General features: G+C 31.6%; 1 protein-coding gene across 1 annotated transcript in view; it reads left to right on the top strand.

The window, feature by feature from the left end:
• The window catches only part of NOVA1 (NOVA alternative splicing regulator 1), a 131,712-nt gene that overhangs the window by 38,470 nt on the left and 75,059 nt on the right, over nt 1-18,183 (top strand). Inside the window, exon 2 of the mRNA XM_006906853.2 lies at nt 3,351-3,452. The gene's annotated coding sequence lies outside the window, so the exon portion shown is untranslated. The remainder of the gene's footprint in view (nt 1-3,350; nt 3,453-18,183) is intronic.

The raw sequence follows: 18,183 nt of genomic DNA, 5'->3' as shown, positions 1-18,183 counted from the left end.
GGTATGGGGGGAGTGAGGTATTTTTGGAGAGCCGTTCTTTCCAGTTCTGGCTGGCTTTTTCTACTCTTTCTCCGCCTCTACCTTTCTAGTATACCCATAGCCTCTGGCTGCTTGGATTCTTTTCTGGAGGTTCAAGTCCAGCTGCTTTCACAGTCAAGACCCTCTTTGCTCTTTCAAATAGTGATTCTAGTTCTACCCCTAATTCCAACTCCAAGTCTTTTTTCCTTCTTGTCAATGGGCATGGAAGGGGAGTGGGCATGGGATGATAAGCAAATCTCAACACAAGCAGAGGTCCAGCCTCGAGACGAGGTACCAGTTTTCTCATTTTGTCGGTCATTTGGAGTCATTCTTGCTTTATTTCGACTCGGCAATAATGCTGTCCACCTACAATTAGTCGATGCAGCAAACTGATGATTAACTACTTATTCAAGATGGGGTGGGGTTGGGCAGTCTGGGGCAAAGGGGAACTGAGGAAGGTAAAGATGTTTAAGTTATGGAGGAGTAGTTGGCTCTCATTTGTTTCTGCCTTCTGAATGAGAAATACTTGATTCTTTGTTCTTAGTCTTGGGTTCTAATTGCCAATCCCAGGGCAATAAGAAAAGTCCCACCTGATATTCTGTTATGTAAATTTTACTTTACTCTTTGCTAGTACTTACATTCTTGCTGACTACCATCAATTTCACTACATCAGCTGGCATGATCCTTTTAAAAGATTAAAGAAGGAATATTACTCCCCCAGGCAAAATTCTGTCTTGGCTTTATTTTTTTAAAATCCAAAGTCTTTATTATGGCCCGCAAGGTCCTCTGTGATCTGACCCCTGATTAAAATTTTGATCACTTGTTCTTGTCTCAAGGCTTTGCTTTTGTTATTCCATCTGTCTGCAGTATTATTCTTAGCCCAGAAACTCTGTGGACTCATTCCGCATTATTTGGAACCAACTATTAGTTGTATAGTTTGTTATTTCAAAAATATTATTGGATCTTCTGTTTCTTCACTGAGTATCCTTAATATATGGTAAGATTTCATTTGTCACTTTTGATAAGTATTTAAAAGTCACCACAATCTCGAAGAGCACCATCAACACTGTTTTGTGATATGGTTTATAATATTGTGAATTCATTTTAAAGGTAAGGCTAGGATACATATTTTAACTCAAGAGTTGTTATTAAAGAGTGTGTATGCGTGAATGTTTATTGTGTCTTTTACCTACAGAGAACTAACCTCAAAAGGGGCAGGGAAAATGATTGATGAAAGTAAAAGTGTTACTTGTATAACCTTTTCAGAAAATGTGATTCCTTGATAGATTCTTCAGATTTATATGTTTAGTTTGTATGTTATTGTGTGAATGACAGGAGAGAGACTAATAAAGGAAATAAAATTATTTATATAATAATGGAAACCAAATGTTTTACTTACCCAAACATTTTCCAAGTAAGTGCAGTGTCATAGAATGGGCCAGTGAGCTTTTTGGGAAATGTAGACTCCATAGAGTATGTAGCAGTGTTCCAGAACTTATATTTAGCATTTTTGTACCTAAAATAATGCGGGAATATATAGCTTTTGATATTGGTCTCTTTGAGAAGGCACAGCTAAATAAATGTAGAAGACACAGCTAAATAAAAATAATACTATGAGGTTATAGAGCAGTAACCAAAGATGGGACCCTATAAGGAAGTTTTGTTTGCGATAGCTCTTTTGAACAATTATTACTATTACTAATAATAGTAGGTCAATAATTGTACCATGTGCTTTATGTGAGTTATTTCATTTAGTTGTTGAAACATCCCTGTGTCTGTTACTCATTTTACATAAGAAGAAACAGCTCAGAGTTAGTCATTTAACAAATACTGCTCCTCATTCAGTTGGGTGTCTTCAAAATGCTTATCAGTAATTCCTTCAATGTTTGGGGGAAGTCAAGAACCTTTTGACACCCTTTTGACAAAAGCTTACGACCTATTTTCCATAGAAAAATGTACTTATGAACCCATATACTATTTCTTTATTTTCATATGCAATTTTGCAGAATTCCTAAGTTCCCTAAATCTCATACATTGACCCCTGATTGGGAATCCCTGATATCTGTGTCTTCTTTAATAAAGAGACTGAGGGACTCTGTACTTTTTTTTTCTCCTACTACCTCTTGTCACTTAAAGGAAATATTTATTTACACTATGTCTTATTCTAGAAAGAATTTCAGAAAGCTGAAAAGAAATGTTCAGCTATCTCTGACTCCACTGAGTATATGCCAAAATAAATAAAATCTGTTATGGCAAGTGAGATTCAGAAAAGTTTTATGTATGGGACATTTCTTATTGGCAGATTTGTTGGACTTTGCTTCAAAGCACCCTCAATCTGTGTCAGGAACCTAAATGTGCTATTTTGAAATAATGTAAACAGTTACCTCTTTAAGGTTGTGTAAACATAGTAGCTGTTCCTAGAGGTAGATTAGAAAAATAGCCTAGTGATTCAGTGATATTTCTCAGTGAAGAATATTCTAATTTTATCTTCTGATTTCATTAAAGACCATTAGAAAAGGTGGTAGTGGTGTAATAAAAGTAGGATTTGGTAATAATTTTCTGTATTAATGAACTAAAGCTATCATACATTCGGTTAACTCATTTATAGGAGTGAAGGATGAAGACTATTTAAATTCTGACTCAGCGTGACTTTGCAGAAAAAGAAGTTGCATTTTATAATCCGATCACTATTAAAGTTCCATATGAAAAATAATATAACCATTGCTAGTGTTGAGGACTTGTTATTTCATAAAATTCCTTTTTTTTCCATATAAAGTAATTTAGAATTTCAGAATGGTTTTTCTTACATTTCTTTTTAAATATTTTAATGTTTCCTGTGCTTCAATTCTGATATCTACCAATTTTGTTCCCCGCCCCCTTGAATTGTCATCTTAAAACAAAAGCATTAAATTAGCTGAAAAGAGTGAAGAATCTTACTATATACATTTGCCTGGTTTTAGGTAAATTACTATAGAAATAATGCTATAAATCAATATACAATGTTTGGGTTTAGTTTTTAACACGTTTTAATGTTGATTTATAGTTATGTTGTGACTTGAATAACTGTTTCTGTTTTTTTCTTTCAATCATTCTTAACATTCAATTTTTAAATGAATGGTAGCTCATCTCTGTAGGGCTCTTGTGACTAAATGATGTATTCTGTTTTGCTGTGGCACAGTTTTCAGACAGCCACTTTTGTTGTTAAATATTTTCATTTTCTATAGTACTTTTCATCCCTGTATATATGTACAGGAATCACTTCACCCACCACCGAATTGCAGCCACTTCTGAGGTGGAACGCAGCAACTCTTTAACAGCGCACTTTCCCCTAGGTGCTGACAGCTGCAGAAGAAATTGTACATGGTCCTGTACAGAAGGTATTTCTCCACTGTGCCATCTGCAGAGTGAAACTGACTAGGAGTACTACATAGACTGTAAGTTTCTTGTGTACCCGCTCTAGACTGGAAAACCCAATATGAGAATAACAGATAACTGGGAAGCATCATTTAAAAATGTATTGAGGTCAGTTAAACTTAGTGCTGCTCTAAATTTTATTTTAAGGTCATCTAATTTGTGATTGGTACAGAACTGAGTAACAAACAAATGGATGCACTCCTTGGAAATTATTTTTTTCTAAAAGCAAATGAAATTAAAATGCTTTTATAAATACTTCACTTTTAATGAAACTTAAAATAATTGATTTTGTTTTTAAATATTTTCAAATAACCAAACCAATATATGAGATTTAAGACCTGTGTTCTTAAAAGTAGCAAATCAACTTATAACATAATATGAATATCTTAATTAGCTTTGCTTGCAATGTTTTATGCGTTAGTCTTAATACTTTCATTCTTTTGGTGAAATTTTTGCAGCAAAGCCAGTTTATGATGAACCTAGTTTTCATTCTTTATTTTAGAAACATTGAGTTTGAATTTTTCTTTTGACGTATTGAAACAAAGCTTGGGAGAGAAAAAACAGTAAATAATTGAACTTTCACTTACTGTATTTTAGTCTCTCTCCCCCATTCAATTATTTAATGATTTTCTTTTCTCTTTTGTAAAGGCAATTTTACAAGAGTGCTATCTTTAGTTATAGTTTGGCATGTTTATGCCTTCTAGGATAGGGAAATAAGATTAGAAACTGTTGTGTCTATTATTAAACAATATCATATGGATTGGTATATTTAATTGTTTTGCTTTTTTAGTCAATAGTATGATGTACTAGTTACCAGTTGTTTTTTTAAATTATCTTTTGTGCGTCTATAGACATTTCTGTGACAAGAAATTAGGGTCCTATTAGTGTTCATGAAGTTTTAGTCATATGAAATATAGTGTCTTTTTTTTAGCTAATCTAAATTATGTGTCATAAATTAAGTGATATTTTGTGTATATCTCTATACCTATAGATTCTCAATGAAAGCAGATAAAAGTCTCTCTGGGCCACAGTTTACATACTTGTAAAATGAGGTGGGTGGAAGAAATATTTTCTAGAGTCCCTTTTTTTAAGTCTTTTCTGTTCAACTCAGGGGTAGAATTTTGTGTATGTGGAATTGTACCTTACATTATGTAACCAGTGTTTTGGTGCAAATGATTTTGTTCTAGTTAGAATATTATTTTTAGTAATTAAATGCCAAGTGATGGTATTTCAGAGTCAAAAGAAGAGGCCTGATTTCCTACAGAGATTGACAGCTGTCTCTAATTTGGTATTAGAGTTACCACCGTTGTTCTGAAATATATATATATACATATATATTTTGGGGGAATAAATATAATACAATTCTCAATATCCTATTCAACATGGAAGCATCAGGTAAATTAGAAAAACCTAGACTTTATTTACATTCAGAGTAGAATGTAGTTAAATGTTAGCAAAAAACTTTTTAATGGTATTTTCTTCATTCAGTAGTCAAAGCACTAAAGTAAACATTAATATTTTAAAGAATATAGTTTAGCATAATATCATGTATTTGTGTATCTCTATTAAGAGGGTATTTTATCAATATATGACATTTAATTTGCTATAATTGGTTCTTTTGCATTTTCTGCAAACAGTGTAATTGTAAGTATTGCTTAATCCCATTCATCTTATTAACTGAAGTAATCATATTTGACAGAATAGACCATATGATTTATATATTATTTTAATATTTTGGTGAAAAGGTACAAACTATACCAATTGTACGTATCTGAGTATATATTTTTCAATTATACAAGATATTTAATTGTTACATATTAGACCTGTGTATGTTGTAAATTTAACAACTTATTAGATTCTATTTTCAAACGTATAAATCTTATACTTTGATATATTCCTAGTGTATATTATTTGGAAAAGGGAATTGGAAACTAATTTTTATTGAATATACTTGTATATTATTTGAATTTAATGAATATGTATTATTTGTATAATCAAAAATAAAGGGAAATGTTGGGTATTAGTTAAATTATATATTTGGAACACTTATTTATTTTATTTAGAAATTATCTTCATTGCATAAAGTATATTATAGAAATCTAATATCTCTGTTTGATTATTTTTCAAGAGAGAGCTTTTCATCTTATTCTGAAGGACCAGAATTATGGTTGGACTTATTATTTAATTTATATTCACTTATAATTTTGGAATTCAGAAATAAATGCTAGACCAAGAGTAATTAAATTTTAATGAAACCTTTATTTTTCATGCTCCCCATTATAATTTTCTATTCAAAGTAGGAAAAATTAAGCAAATGCATAGATGATTATATGAATTTTAAGTACTTAATGATATGGACTTAGACCTCTACAATAATCTGACAACTTCTAGCTTTCAGTTAGAGGTTTAAAAAGAAATATTAGCATCAGCTAAAGAAATAGTGAAATTCATGAGAAAATAAAAAAGATATAAAGAAGTATATTTTGAGTGTAGGTTTTATATAATTTAAAAGGAGATGATTTTGCAGTTTAACATTAGGTGAACAATTCTTTTTATACTAAATGGTTTATATTTGAGTTACTTCATGTAAACGAGTATTCAAACATTATTTTCTATCCAAAATATAATTTACATTCATAGAACAATATGTGCAGTTTGAATTTATATATTTTAGAAATAAACGTGAAAAGGCTTTTTTCTCCCCCAAATAACCTCAAGCAGATACATGGAGATAAAATATTCATATGATTAATTCAATCATTGCTAATTTTATTTTATAGATCAATCAAATTCTGCCTGTTTTTATGAATTTTGCAGATATTCCTCAGTACAAATTAAATTAGTTTAAAATTTTAAATGTGTGAGTTTTCATAAAGAACTTTGGATGCCACAGATCATTTTTATCTTTAATACTGAATTAACAAGAGTTATTACTTCAAAATTTTTCTTTAACTCTGCAATTTCTGTGTGTTGTGGGTAAAGTGTGTGTGTGTGTATGTGTGTATGTGTATGTGTATATCATCATCCTAATGTGTTTTCTGATCTGAAGTCCTGACTGCTACTTTGTAGCTATTTAATTAAGTGTAAATTGTTTAACAACTTTAAGAGTTTTTCTTTATCTGTTAATTGAGAAATATTACACCTACCTCACAGGGTTGTTGTGAGGAAAAAAAAAAATGTTAAAAAGTGCTTACCATATACCAGCTATGCTAGTATATGACCAATGGATGTTACTTAAACCTTCCAGTGGCTCCCATTGTCCTTATGATAAAATTCAAATTTCCAGTCTAGGCATGTGATCGGGTTCCTCCTTTATGTCCTCAACTTTATTTCTTTCCTTGGAAGTGGCACGTATTGATTGTTTGATTGATTGATAACTAAACTTTTTGCAGTTCCCAGAGAATGTCATGGTTTCTTTGGGCCTTTGCCTGAAACATTCTTTCCAACCACTCACATATCCCTTTATCCCTAGGCTACTATCCTCTGTATGACTCAGCTTCATCCTTCAGGTCTCACTCTAGATTTCTTCTTATCTAAGAAGTTTCCTATACCTTCCTCATCCCTTATACTTTTGTTAGATGACCCTTCCTTATGATCCTATAGGGTTTGCTTATTCCTGTTCTAGCAGTGTGCACATATAATATAACTGCCTTTGCACTATTCTGGTTTTTCTGTAAAGGGTGGAGTCTGCCTTTAACTTCTCTTCCTCAGTACTAACAGAGTTTCTGCAACTCAGGATGTGAATGAACACTTTATAATAGGTGTAGGTTCCCCAGAAGTGAATTCAAACATATTATATGATTAGTACTCTAAAAAATAACTATTTCTTCTATATATATGGAACAGATTTCAAACTCAATAATCATGTCAAAATTATGGCCTTAAAATTAGACTACTTTGCCTGCCATTTACTACTCTTAATGGGTTGATTAAGAGATGAACTCACTGCAGTCAAGCAGCAAGTTACTTTTTTCTTTCCTGTCACTCGCACCTGAAATCCCACTCTGAATATGATTTTCTGCCCCTTGGTAAATACTACTCAAGTGTCTTTATGTCTTATGGATTCTTTCTTCTGCTTTTCTGGGTTTATCAAAGACTGCCAATGTCTGGGGATAACCCAGTTGTAATTCCTAGATTAAGTTGATACTTCCTTTGTTTGTCTTCTCTTGACCACCCGCCTTAGTCTCTGACTTTCTGGTCTACCTCCAGCCTCTTTCTTCTGGGATTATTCTTGTTCCCATGTAGTCCTCTGGGTAGAGTTCTTTTAAAAATGTCTCAGTGCCAGTTCCTTTTCTAGGGGTCCTTATCTTTCCCATGGGAAAATATAATTGTTTACTCTACAAACTCTGGAATGAAACTCTTGGTCATTTCTAAGGTAGTAGCCCAGACTGAGGTCATCTTGCCTTTCTTGCCTTTATATATATTTTTTTACATAAGTGCAGTTCCTGTACCATTTGTTAGGTGACCTATATTCGAAAGGATATGGGCCAAACTCTGAATCACTGTTCTCTTTCTTCCTCAAACAATCTATAAGCTGCCCTCCTCCAATATGTGCTTATATTTTTTGATGTGAGTGATAGACTAAAGGATGTCTGAGCAGTTTTAGAGCAGAGTCTCTCCAGATGTTTCACAGATGATCTTGTCACCTCAGTTCTAGTACTTTGAACCTATCATTCTCAGCATTGGGCCCTTAGCTAAAACTGAGAAAACAGGAAAATTCCTATTTTATTATCCTGTTATACCACTTGCACTAAGGCCATAATGAGCAGCTTACATTTCTGTGAATTTCTATGAATGTTCATCCATTTCTACTTTTCATGTCTTTTCTTAGGCTATTCTTTGAGTTTGCAATGTCCTTTGTATCTTTTTCTCCTAGTGGAATCCTACCCAATCTTTGATGTTCAATTTAGGTGAAGCCTTCATTGGTCTTAGCAGTTAAAATAAATATTTCTCTTTATTGCGTTCTGTGTTCTAATATTTTGTTTAAAGTGTTATTGTATAACCTATAAATATGTTTGTCTCCCTGACTAGATTGTGAGCATTTTTGAGACAGCCACTGACTTACTTACTGGTGAACCTCTACTGCCTACTCTCTTTTATATTTTCGGTACGTTACTTGTTGAATTAATGAATCTCTTCTAAACACAGATTAAAGTTTAAAATATTATTGTTGAGTAATTAATACTTCTATTTTTATTTATTTCTATTCTTATTCCAAAAAAATTTGAGGAGGCAAGAAATAGTTTTTATGTTGCTGATATTTATTTATTTGTTTGTTTGTTTATTTATTTATTTTTATTTATTTAGCTCAGTGGTATTGCTATTCATCCATTCTTAGGCAAGTTCATTTTAGGCATTAGTTCTATTTTGGTGCAGTTGATTTTCTTTCAGTTCCTCTGCATCTCATTATTTTTCTTCTTTATTACACTTGATGGAGTTAACTATGATAAATAAGAGCAACGAGGTATTCCAAGCATATTCATGTTGAAAGTAAAAAAATGATAAAGTAAAAATATTTTTAAATCAATATTTTTTTATAATAGGATATTTTTTCTTTTCTAAGTTCTTCAGTGTTTCAGATCGTATCATTAAATATGGTCAGAAATGGTAAAAAAGCAAGCTAATAGTTACCGAAAACGTTAGTTAAGAGAATACTATTCCTAGAATAGAAAATTAAATTTCTTAATTTGTAGTTGTAGTTGTTGGAAGTAAAGTGCTGTTTCAATCAGATTTTATTCTATTGTTATTCTGTGATGTCTGTAAATAAATTGGCTTAAATAATTTGGAGTGTAGCATTGAATATCTGCCATTCCTCAACAGAATAATTTAATGCAGTCTTTATTACTGAAATTTAGCCAAAAGTAGGATTCTTTAATATAAATGGTCAGGCAAATATATGATGATTAGATAATTAAGAAATCAATTGAGAAATTTATTTTATGTTTAAAACTTTTTTCCTGAAAAATTCCAAATGAGTACAGGTAGTATCTTAAGAATGTAAAATAGAAAAATATTTTCTCTTCAAATCAGTTCATTAATTTTTGAGAGAAGATAAATCAATTTGCAATAAAATATCCTAGTAAAATATTAATTTTCCACATTGCTTTTAAATATGGACTATCTCATATAAAGTTTTAAAGAAAAATTTTACCTTATTTACTAACTTTCACCAATATATAATTTGTGATATTTTAATATTTCATTTATGATAATTTTATCCATTAATGCTTACTGGCTTAGGAGCCTTGGTGAATGAAAATGTTAGGTGAAATGCTAAATATGGCAGATCTCAGAGTCAGTTGAATTTCAAACAGTATAGTTACCAGGAATTATAACATACATAATTACTTGTATGTAGTTATATTTCTTATACCAATAGACTTTAGTTTTGTATTTTCATAAGAAGGAACAAACTATAAAATATGGCCAAATGGTTCTCAGTTTCAGGTAAAAAAACACTGTTTATTCCTGTTAGTTTACCCACTTCCCCAACCATTGCATTAACTTAAACATTCTATTTACCTTACAAAATTAGTAAAATTAATTATTCTTGTATTTTTTACATTAAGTTGAATATTGGTATACAATGGAAGTTTAACAATAGGAGGCACAAAATTCTGTTTTTCTAAGTTCTTGGGAAAACAAATCCAGGAGAATTTTTAGGAAGCATCTAGTATGTATACCCAGCAGTTATCACATAGGAAAATCAATGCTTAAAAATATAGTTTTTCAGTCTATACCATATAAAACATACTTCTTTTTTTATTTATTATTCTATTTTTCCCTTTTAAATGACTATTTTTCAATTGTGATATTATATGACTTTTATTTAGAAACCTTTTTTTAGTAGGTCAAGTAAAATATTAAAAACTAAATAGTAATGAATTCTAAACTTCATCAGAAACATAGTTTTTTATTTTATACTGAATCTCAGATAGTGCTACTATGCAAAATGTTATTCAAATTATGGATGTAAGTGCAAATAGTAAAGAAATTGGCTGTTAATTCATATTTTTTATTATGCATCTCTTTGAAATTCTAACTTCACATTTTCTCACTGTATTGCAGGATATGACAGATTTAGTATGTCTGAAATCAAACCAAATCTTTAATCTTCTATTCTCATTCTGCCTCCTAACCTCAGTCATTGTTGCTATGCGTTCCCCATGTACCTCGTGTTGCAAGGTCAAAATAATATCACTCTCTCTCCTCTCCTTTTTGAGTTGAATATCATTCTGTTTGTTTCCAGATCTTAATTATTTTGCTTTTAAGTTATGTCTTGATCAGTATGCTTCATTCTATATCCATTGATAATACTCCAGTTCATTACTTATCATTTGCCAAGATTTATATACTAGTTTTGTCTTCTGTTTATATTACATTTTCCTTGAGGGTGGGAACCACAGATTATTCATCTTAGTGCTTTGCATGTAAAATATTCTCAGTGAATCTTTACTTACAAAAGTCTTGAACCCATCTACTAGTCCAGTCCCACTGAGGATCCGATCTACCCTAGTAAGAGGATACAATGGCCACCTAAGAGTATCTGCTGTAGAGTATTTTAGTGCTTCCTGTGCTGGAACTTTATAGGTAGCTTATTTTTCCCCTTTGCCTCTTCTTGTTATAGTCTTTGAAGATAATCACTGGTTCCTGAAAATTCTTATTTTGAAGGTGCTGTCATTTCAGATCAGATTAAATTTGAATATGTGCTTATTATGGATTTTTAGTGTTTCAAAAATTATTTGAATGAATGTTAGTGATTTACAGAAATAAGTTGAACTTTTAAATGTGTTCTCTTAAAAGTATTGTTTTCAGTCTATAATTCCGAATATTTAGATTAGTATAATCCTATTTTTTCTCACTCCTCTTCTCTTTCTTTTAGTATATTTTTATATTTGTCTGTCATCTATGCACATGTACACATATTTACATAAGAGCTCTTATTATTCACATTTTAAAAATCTGTCTTAATTATTTCTTTTTCTTAAAAATGATAAATTTTTAAGTCAATTTATTATGGTTTATATAAAAATAAAACTCGAAGCATATATATGTTTTATTATCTGTTTTCCACATGTGTCTATATTTATGTTAATGTTAGCTTACATTGCTTTTATACTCTCCGTATTATATATCTATTCATAGTTTGTGTGTCACTTAGTAAAATTAATATAATTAATATTCTGTTATTTGTGTAACATTTTATTCTTACTCTTTGTTTATTCATTCATTCATTCATTCAGTAAATGTTTATTTAGTAATAGTAAGTGCTAGACAGTGTCCTACATGCTGGGAATACTGAAATTCTGCTCACTTGAAGCTTATATTCTTGCTAAGTGAAGAGGAAGATATAAATACATAACACTAAATAGATACATAATTTTAGATAGGCATAAATACCATGAAAGAAATAAGTGCATGTGATGAAAAGTGTTGAGTGGGAGTATACTTTAGCTAGGATAGCAAGAGGAAACATCTTCAAGAAGTGAAATTTGAGTTGAGCTCTAAACGATGAGAAAGAAAACCATATTCCAGGCATCAGGAATAGCAAAGACAGAGGCTTGGATTTGAATGAGTTTGGCATGTTCAAAGAAAAGAAAGAAATGCTGTGTGTGTTGTACATTGTTAGGTGGAGAGAGTGTGTGGCAGGTGGTGAGGCCTTTTAAATAATAGCTGGTCCAGATCAGGTGGACCACAGTAAGAAGTTAGAATTCTATTATAGTTACAATGTTACAACATTGGGCACTCAGATGTCATGATGATTAACACTGAGGAAATCATTCTTCCTGCTGTGTGGTAGATGAAAGAGGGAAAGGGTTGAGGACTTAGAGAAAGCACTTAGTAGGAAGTTATTGTAGTAGTCTCAGAAATTATGATGACTTAGAGCTTTCGCTGTAGAAATCATGAGGGGTAGAATGTTTTGGAGTAGTACTGTTAGAATTTGTGCCTGGATTACAAATGGTATAATCAATAGTATCAGACATAATTAAACATTAAATATTCTTTGAAGATATAATTTACTGGACAGAAGTTTTTTCATGGTAAAAATGTACCATAGTTTATTTAAATTACACCTCTATTTTTTATTTAGTTTTTTTTCCTCATTTTTTGGTAGCATAAATAACAATCTTTTGTCATTTTCTCACTTCACTGCCATTGCATATAATTAATGTAGGTAAAAAACTATATCTTGCTATTTTAATTTGCTTATCTTTGATTACTAGCTGGGTTGAAATTTTAATGTGTGTATTGATTGACCAGTTGTATTTTCTCAATTGTGAATTGTGTCTAGCCTTGTTTTTTGCGGGGGATGTTGATATTTTCCTTATTGTTTTGAAGGGCCATTTTAACTTCCTATAACGATTTTAAAAACCCATTTGGCTTTGAGATTTTTAATTATATCTTATGTCATTCTCACCACTGTTCATTATGCTCTGGACATTCAAGAGACTTCTCAAGCACGCCACCCTTTGTGTAGTCTCATGGCCTTTTGTTCTTCTGATTCTCCATTTTCTGCATTCTTCTTCCTCCAATCTCATGTGGTTTGACTATGTCTCATTCATGTTTCAGCTCAGATATCTCTCTTTAGAGCAGCTGTTCCCAAATTCCTTATATAGCATCCCTTCTCACCCCTTTCACATTCTGTCACATCGTTGCCTCTGTTTCGTGTCACCCCACCAACCCCACCAGTGTTTTATGGTCTTCAGTCATAATTGCTCTATTAAATTTTTTTCATTAATATAATTAACTGACAACGATAGTTTCTAGTTTATTAGTTTACTGTGGTCACTATAACAGTTACTGCAAATTTTGTGTCTTAACACAATTTATTCTCTTAACAATTCTGGAGGCCAGAAGTCCAGAGTCAGTTTTATTGTGCTAAAAGTTAAGGTGTAGAGAAAGTGGGATCCTTTTGGAGGCTGTAAGGGAAAATCCCTTTCCTTGCCTTTTCTAGTTTCTAGAGACTGCCAGTTTTCCTTCCCTTGCTATCCTCTTTGAATCACTCCAATCTCTTGCTTCTATTATCAGACCTGCGGCTTCCTTTGACATTGTTATTTCTCTCTTATGAGGACCCTTTGATTATATCTAGGGCCCACCTGGATAATCTAGGCTAATCTCCCTATCTCAGGATTTTTAATTTAATCACAACTACAAGTCCCCTTTGCCATAAGGGGACATTTACAAATTCTAGGGATTAGGATGTGGATGTTCTTTGAGAGGCCATTATTCAGCCTACCACATATAGGAACATTATTAATTTTTATACCATTTTACTTTTGTCTTTTATTGAACTTTTAATTAAATATGGTTGCATTTAGTTCATTTTCTAGACAGTCATAAAATTGATGTCATCATTATTTTCTCTGTTTTACAGTAGTAACTTTATACATCTTATTTCTATTTTATCTTATTGCTGCCTCCAATTTTTAATGCAAATGTCCATATATTTTCCTGTTATTTATATTTGCTATTGGTTTAGGATAGGTATTTTTTCTAATCATAGGAAAGTAATTTGTTCATCGTTCATTATCTTTCCCCTCCCCCATTCCTTTGACATATTTGTGCTATATTTATGTACGAACAAATATTAACCCCCACTTTCTGGATTAAGTAGTATTTGATTATAGTATATCAGTTTTCCAATACATTGCTAGACTTAAGTAGTTGTGATTTTTTAAATGTTTATATCAATAAATGTGATTCATTTTGTGTGGTTGGTTTTGTGTATGACTTTCTTTTCTATTTGGAATATTAGTTATGCTATTTAATGAATTTAAAGATGTTTTATTTTTTTCTTTAGACTAGGATAGTTTTTATAGCATAAAAACTGTCTCTTTATTTAAAGTTTGAAAGACCACATAAAGCAAATGAACTCTGAGCTTATTTGAGTATAATTCTTTGACAGATTTTTAAATTTCTTTTGTCAATTTTTGTTTGAGTCAATTTTGAAAATTTACATTGTTCCCAGTGAGTTGTCCATTCTTTCAAAATAGTAAAAGAACATTCGTTGCTTGCTTACTGTGTGTTAAGCATTGTGCTAGATGCTGTACATGCAGAAATAAAGAGCATAGGATTCTTAATCTCAGGAAGCATATGGTAGTGAGAAGAAAGTTAATTTTACTAAGAAGAAAAGAAATTAACACTTAAACAGAACTTTTGATAAGGATTTCATCATGAATATTGGCAGCAAGAACTAAGGCATAATACAAATGATTGAAAACATGAAGAATTGAGAGAATTGCAAGTAGGTCATTACAACTGGATTTTAGGTCTGGCAAGGAAGAAATAATGTATAGAAATTAGAAACTGTAATATAGATTGTTCTCGAATTAGTACTTTTTCCTATGGACATTGATAGGAAAAATGTTAATAATGTTAGTTCTAGGTTTATCTTCAACAGATTCATATTTTTAAAAGATTAGTCCGACGGCAGCATAGAGGACTCTGCTGAAGGCAGTAGGATTGTTAGAAACAGGTTAGCCATTGCGTTACTATAAAAGAACTATAAGTGCCTTCTGAACTAGGGATATAAGTAGAGATAGAACAGAAGAAAAGAATATAAATGAAAAAATGCTAACAAAATAGAATCACCAAAGACTTGTTCACTAGGTGATGTCGTAGATGAGAGAAAAATTAGCACAGCTATCGGCGTTTGTCAGGTATACTTGGGGTTGAAGGAAATGTTTACTTTATCTTTGTTTTATAAACTGTAGCTCTGATTTCATTTGAAAGGCTTATATATTCTAAATAGGCACATTGTCATTAACATGCAAAGTTAGAATAAGAGAAACTGAATCATAGATGTTTTCTGAGAAACCAGGGTTGTCTACCACAGACAGTAGTAGTTCAGTAGTTATCCAGGAGAGAAGAAATAGACATTCTAAAAGATTTCTGAACCACATAGTATGAAGAGTGAGCTAAAAATGAAATCATCTTCTTTAGTAATAGTTTTTAGTAAATCCTTATCTGGAAATATGAAATAATTCTATAGTGAGGGAATTTAGACATAATATTTGAAATTTGAAATAATTTCTCAGCAAATTGTGTGCCAAGCACATGAGATGTAGGTATCAAAATGAAATATTTCCTGCCCTCAAAGATGACTTGTAAGACATATTTTATGTGGGTAATTCCACAGTATCTGCCCAACTGCCTTACATATATGAGTAATATAAGCCCGGGTCACTACCACCACAGTCAAGATAAGGTATACTTCTATCATGTGAAAAATTCCGTATTGCCCCTTGCCACACTACCTTCCTTTCCTTCTCTCATCCCATCCTCCTTTCCCCCTCACCCCTCTTGCCACTGACAATCACTGATCTGTTTTCTGTCACTATAGGTTCAGTTTGACTTTTCTAGGGTTTTATTTAAATGGAATCATATTTATGTAGCCTTATGTCTGACTTCTTTTGCTGTGCATAATGTTTTTGAAATTCATCCCTGTTGTAGTGTGTGTAGGTAATTTATTCCTTTTTATGTTGTGGAGAAGTCATCGTCTAAATATGTAGGTTTTTTTTATAATCCATTTACCTATGGGTGGACATTTTGTTTTCATTTTTTGATTATTATGAATAAAATTGCCATGAACATTTGAGTTCAAGTCTTCATGCAGACATATGTTTTCATTTCTCTTGAGTAAATATTTGGGAATAGAATATCTAGGTCATATGGAATATTGACCTTTCTAGGAAACTGCCAGACTGTTTTCAAAGGAGCTTTGCCATTTTACATTCTTACCCCCAATGCATGGGCATGTCAGTTGGTCCACACCGTTCCCTTATCATTGCTTGGTGGTGTCAGTCTTTTATAATTTTAACCATTATAGTTTGTGTGTAGTTTAATTGTGTGGTTTTAATTTGCACTTTCCTAATGGGTGTTCTTGTGCTTATTTACCATTGCTATATTGTATTTTGTCACCCATCTCTTCAGATATTTTGCCTGTTTTTACTGGGTTGTTTATTTTCTTATTAATTTACAGTAGTTCTTTACATATTCTGGATACAAGTCCTTTGTCAGACACATGTGTTGTAAATATTTTCTCCCACATATGGCTTGCCTTTTCATTTACTTATTTTTATGTTCTTTAAGGAGCAGAAAAATTTAATTTTCATGAAGTCCAATTTATAAATTTTTTTTTATGTTTCTTGCTTTTTGTGTCTTAAGAAACTTTTGCAAATGTCAAGTTTTCTCCTAGAAGTTTTATAGTTTAATTCTTAAGGTTAAGTCTGTAATCCATTTTTAGTTAATGGTTGACTATGTTGTGAAAACAAATTTGATCAGTAAGTATATTTCATTAAGAGAAGCCTGAAAGAGTTATTCTCACACATTTGAAGGTCTTTGAATGTAGAGAAAAGAGTAGACAGATTTTCTTCTAAAATCAAAGAGAGATTTGGTGTTGGTTTGTATAAAAATGTTATTCTAGCTTCTGTACCCATCTAGCAAATGAAAAGCTGTTTTGTAAAATAATGAATTTCCTATTAGTAGTGGTGTTTATAATAGAGATTGCTAATATTGTCTCACATGGATTTGTACATATAAATACCTTATCATAGTACTTGTCAGATACAAAATATTCATAAATGTTGGTTGTTGTTATTGTTAATACTTATTTTATATTCAGAATTCTTGCCTTGAGGAAATTTAGAGAGAATGATATTTAGATGAAATAGATTTGGATTCTGTTACTTACTTACTTACATGTAGTAGTCATACTTTCTGTTTTTTTTCCTCCCCCCTCCCCCCCCCAAGAGCTTAATTGTTAGTGGGTACCATTTAATAAATACTAAGAAGAAGTCTTTTTAAAATGATTTTATTCATTTTTGTTGTTGTTGTTATTTTTATTATGGTGACATTGGTTAACAAAATTCAGTAAGTTTCAGGTGTACTTAAGTGATTTTAATTATCTCTTTTAATTGCATGGGAAAGTCATGAATACTTTTTTTGAAAAGTTCAAATAATATAGATACAGAATAAATGGTTAAACTGCTTTCTTACTTACTCCTTCATGCCTCTCTGAGAGATAACTATTAAAGATTTTATATATTTGTATTCTGATTATTTTCTATATATTTGTAATGATATATATTCATATATACATATGTATAGCCATTTGTAGGTTTTTAATATAAGCCTAAAGTGAACATATTATACTTGATTTTTTTATCTTAACAAGCATGTCTGATAAATCTTTCAATATTGATACTTTCATTCAATTTTACTGCTGCACAGTATTTAACACAGTGAACATACTATAGTTTCTTTTTCTTTCAAGCATGCAGCAGGCAGACAAGAGCAAGGCCAACACACCTGACTGACAAAATTGGCTGGTAAAGATAGAGTGAAACATTTTTAGATTTAGTTTTTTATTTACATAGACAACAAAAAGAAGAGAAGCCAAAGGTACTACATCCCAGGTCCTTGTCCCATACACTAAAAGAACAATGTGAAAATAAAAGACACTGGTGACCGCACTGTGCATTATGGGATACCTAATTACAGAGGAGCCAGTTCTAGACTGCAGCTAAATACTCTTGGTTTGCAGCTATACCCTAAAGGGTTGAGGGTTGGGCAGGGTAAGACAGGAAACCTCATAGCTCATCAAGGTGGGAAGCAGTGACTTCTAGGTAGCTTCTGAGAGTTCATAGATTAAGATTCTTCAGTGGTCAGTAGTCAAGTTGAAAGTAATGGCTATAGTTTGTATTATTTTGGCCAGTTGATCTTTGAGAAGAGCTGAGAGAGATGAGTGTT

Source organism: Pteropus alecto, unplaced genomic scaffold (assembly GCF_000325575.1).
Source record: "Pteropus alecto unplaced genomic scaffold, ASM32557v1 scaffold171, whole genome shotgun sequence".
Classification (NCBI taxonomy): domain Eukaryota; kingdom Metazoa; phylum Chordata; class Mammalia; order Chiroptera; family Pteropodidae; genus Pteropus; species Pteropus alecto.
The sequence above is the reverse complement of the archived record's forward strand: the minus strand, read 5'-3'. Positions and strand labels throughout refer to the sequence as shown.